Source organism: Lycium barbarum, chromosome 11 (assembly GCF_019175385.1).
Source record: "Lycium barbarum isolate Lr01 chromosome 11, ASM1917538v2, whole genome shotgun sequence".
Taxonomy (NCBI): domain Eukaryota; kingdom Viridiplantae; phylum Streptophyta; class Magnoliopsida; order Solanales; family Solanaceae; genus Lycium; species Lycium barbarum.
Window position 1 is genome coordinate 64,258,672 of NC_083347.1, and position 4,904 is coordinate 64,263,575.

The window sequence follows — 4,904 nt, forward strand, 5'->3', positions numbered from 1 at the left end:
CTAACATACGGCCAATATAATTTATACAGCCAGTATGTTGGGCCGTAGAATGCCCAGCTGTTCCGATTTCGTTCTCGTCGACTCGTATGATCTCCAATCCTTATGGAGCCTTCTTGACACTTGTTTAACACCTCAATACCAATCTAAGGGACGTTATCACTTGTCTCTAAAGTGTCTTTAAGCCACAGTTAACTTGCCACTCAAAATTCTTACCCGACACATAACATATCCTTTACTTTCTTTGACAACCTTCTTCCCTTACATCAAATGTCTTTGAATCTCGATTAGGATCGTCAAATGCTATTTCTTACTCATCGAAACTTCGTATACGTCGCTCTCTTTGCTAGCCTACTCACTGTACGTTAACGGGGAATTTTCCAAGGTGTAACATACATTTCATCGACTCCCTTACTAAAGGGCCGAGTACGGTATATATTTATATTTCACCAAGTCCCTTACTAAAGGGCCAGGTAAGGTATATATTTACATTTCACCGAGTCCCTTACTAAAGGGCCAGGTACGGTATATATTTACATTATTGTTCCTCTGCCTTCAGGGCTATTCATATTACAGGTTGTTTCTGTCACACCCCAATCCCACCAGGGCCTGATGGGCACCCAGCACTTACATAGAGCTGAGCGAACCCTTTAGCATTCACATAATGAAACTTGGCATATAAGAAATTTTCGGAAATATAATAAAATACTTTCAATCAAACCATAGAAATTTGCGAATGATACTCAATTAATCAAAAATCGAGTAAGTCAAACTGACATATCGACCCACATAGTCGTTTTACTCAACATATGACATCTCAGCATACTAACCATAAGACACTATCTGTAAAGTCTCTAAGAGTAAATACTTGAATCATATGAATCGGGACAGGGACCCGACATACCCGTACACACACATGATAACCATAATGACTCGGCACTGCTCCAGGAAGAAAATGGAGTTTGCCAATCCCAGCTGATAGCCAACCATCCAAGCTGAATACTTTTACCTGCAAAACAATCTGGGACTGTGTGGCATGAACACAGCACCCCCAGGCAAAGGGACGTCAGTACGAATAATGTACCGAGTATGTAAGGCATAAGAACATCAAGTGCAGATGGATCATGATAACCAGTATCAATAATTGAATGCATCTATGACTAACATCTGAGAATATCTACGTAACTCTATATGACTGAAACTGACTCTATGGCGTATGATAGGCATAGATTATAATATACTAATAGCGCTGTGGAATGTACAGCCCGATCCATATATAATATAATAATGCTGAGGAACGTACGACCCGATCCATATATAATATAATAAAGTCGAGGAACGTACGGCCCGATCCATAGATAATATAATAATCATATATATACCGTACCCGGCCCTCTAGTGAGGGACTCGGTGAATAATGCAATGAAACTATGCACGAATACATACCCGGCCCGGGACTCGGTGAAATGATATAATAACGCTATGCACGATTAGAATATCATGAGCAACCATATGCAAACTAAATCATCATCTGGGACTCAATAGAATAATCAGAATGAACGAATACTTGAGAATCAAAGACAACTGTCATGTCAAGTACCGCTGAGAACTTGAGTGCATTGGAATTATGTATGTTCATCATCCGCTCGTTTTATGCAATTCATGCCAAAAAAAGAAAGAAGAGATAGCCTTAACATACCTTGTCGCTTCTCAAGTTAACCATAACTTAGGTCTCGGGCTTCACCAATCTAAAAACAATACCAAATATGCCAATAATCAAATTAAGATACTCTTTCAAACCAATCCTTAATTACTTAGAAATCTAACGATATTCGGGCAGCATCTTCCCTAACAACATAATAATCCTCGTGATTCCAACTTAGCCAAAATATCAATCACAATACCAACAACAATATCAACAAATACATATCCAAATAGAATCAAATCCATTCTTAAATCATGTCACGACCCAACTAGGGGCCACGACGGGTACCCGGGCCTAACCACCGAGCACCACTCATTTCCTCACTCGTCATAATTATTTTACACCTCTTTATAATTCATAATCTCATGGTCGTAAGACTATCATCTTTCATTTGAAAACACAATTAATTTTATATACATATGGGTCATTAGACTAGCAAAGTAATATATACAAATATCCATAGTATTCTTGTGAGACAATCTAACCCACACTGCGCATCTACGAGCCTCTACTGACATACTGTACATATAGACGGAACAAGACTCCGTCGTGCCCAAAAAATACATGTGTACCAAAAGAATAATCATAAGCACCTCCGAACAATGGAGTGCTCTCAATCAGCTAACAGCTACTAGGAATCTGGGTCAAACTCACCTCCCTGTCTACCTGTGGGCATGAACACAACGTCCAAAGAAAACGGACGTCGGTACGAATGTTGTACTGAGTATGAGAGGCATGAAAAATAACAATACATCAAGAAAATAAGGAAGATATCAGATATGGAGCAAACTGTAACTGACTGCGAGTCATATAAGAAGTAATGTATGCTGACTTACTTTTATGCACATCATCATCTCATGTATGCATAACATATATATGTATAAATAAACTGCCCGACCATATAGGTGCGGTGTGATAATCAATAACATTAGCCCGCGTCCAGGGTATTATCTCATGCCGCCAACTAGTGGTGTCTGCCCATGCCATCTGGCCATGGTGTATAGCTGCCCGCCTTGGCGGTGACTGCCCGGCCAAATAGGCGCGGTGTAATATTATCATCATATGCTCATCATGGTATGCTTATCATAACATGCTTATATCATAGTACATGCGTAAGACTCAAGAACAACTATACTCTGTCGGGGTGACGTAAGGTTGTGATCCCCCGATGTCATTATGGGAACAATCATTGACATCCTGCCTCACCTTGAAGGAATTTAGCATATAAGGTGAGTGTGAGCAACAAATAGCATCATTAACATTATGGGATCATCACATCATATGTATTAGGATCTCTATACTTTACTCATTACCTTGTATAGCTAAGTATGGACATAGATTAATACTTTCCGGAGCTTAGGAGATTCATGGATAAGAAAGAGAGTCATGCTATAAGAGTCATGCCATGGAAAGAAAGGACTAGCCTCACATACCTTTGTCGTTTAGCTAAGCTATCGTTCACTTGTTCTCCTTCGATATCACGTCGCTACCTTCACGAGAGAATTCGAATTAACATTAGTTAATTGCCTATAAAAACGTGTCGTTATTTCTAGGGAAAATTGGGCAACATTTCCATTGTTTCTACTACTTTTCCCGTGTTCTATTTCAACTCCCAAACAACAACACTCACAATATTGCAATCAACAATCATCATTTATATACTTTAAGCAAAATCCACCATTTCTCTCCAATTTCTTCACATTTATGGTTATAGTTCGTTATCGCGTTTTCTCATATATAATACTTATTTCATGGCCTAAACATCATTTACAACATCTTCATAATCATATCATACCAACATTCATGATTCCATCCAACTACCATTCAATTGTGACACTATTCACCCATTTAAGACACATTTTCCATACCTTTCTACAATTCAAGCATCTTAGTTTTCCAACACCTTAACAACATGGTAAAGTCATGAAACTTACCTTAGATGATGGTGGAACAAGTCTAGAGTGGGATCCTTCCTTTTGCACCAAAGCCCTACTTCACCTCTTTTGGGATTTCTTAGTTTGGATGAACTCTACTTGAGTTTCACACACTTTATTTCATGGATTTAATGTTGTTGATCATTGATTTCCTTGGTATTCTTATGGTTGAAGTGTTTGGAGAGTTTTCTAGAGGGTTCTTGAAGTGAAGAGTGGGATTGAAATGAAAAATGAAATGGAAGGGTCCCTTATATTTAAACTTGAAAGCTGGCCGACCATCTTTATACGAACCAACATACGGTCCGTACTATTTATACGAACCGTATGTGTGGCCGTATATTTGGTCCAGTGGCTGGTGGCCTCCTTGGACAATTATACGGTCCCATATACGGCTGGTACAATTTATACGGTCCGTAAATTGGACCGTATAATGCCCAGTGGTTCCGTTTTCGTTCTCGTCGACTCGTTTGATCTCCGATCCTTATGGAACCTTCTTGGCACTTATTTAACACTTCAATACCAACCTAAGGGATGTTATTACTTGTCTCTAAAACATCATTATGCCATCACAGATTCGTTGCTCGTTATTTTTATCCGGTATACAACATACGACTCGCTTTCCTTAATAACTTCCTTTCCTTATCTCGGATGCCTTTGAGATCTCGGTCATCAACCACTATTTCTTACTCCTCAAAACATCGCATACGTCATGACCTTCGTCAACCTATTCACTGTACATGTACGGGGAATTTTCCAAGGTGTAACAAATCACTTCCAAAACAGCTCAATATACCTTCGTGTACTAATGCTTGTATACACTTCTTTATTTTCATATATACATAGTATAATGGCAACAAAAACAACAACAACTACAACTACAACCAATCCCCATGATATTCCAGCGTACAAAGTAACTCATAACAATCACCAAAAAGCCCACACGATAACAATAACAATTTATCTGATTTCCCGCAATTAAATTCGTAGTTCCCGTCTCACAATTTAACTATGACCTGGACGAATTTAAATATATCTAGTAGAGGAGAATTCTTACCTCATATGCTAAGAAATAATCTTCTTCCACCTTACTTCACTTCGAAGAAAGCCTAGATTCAACAACACGATAAGATGGAACAACGAGATTGAAGCAATGAACAAAACCCGTGTGTTGTCCTCGACAAAAATTACACTTTGCTTTCTTTTTAGGGAGGTCATTTTGTTTCCAGAAATGGAAATTCATGTTGATTGCAACGTATATACATGCTGCT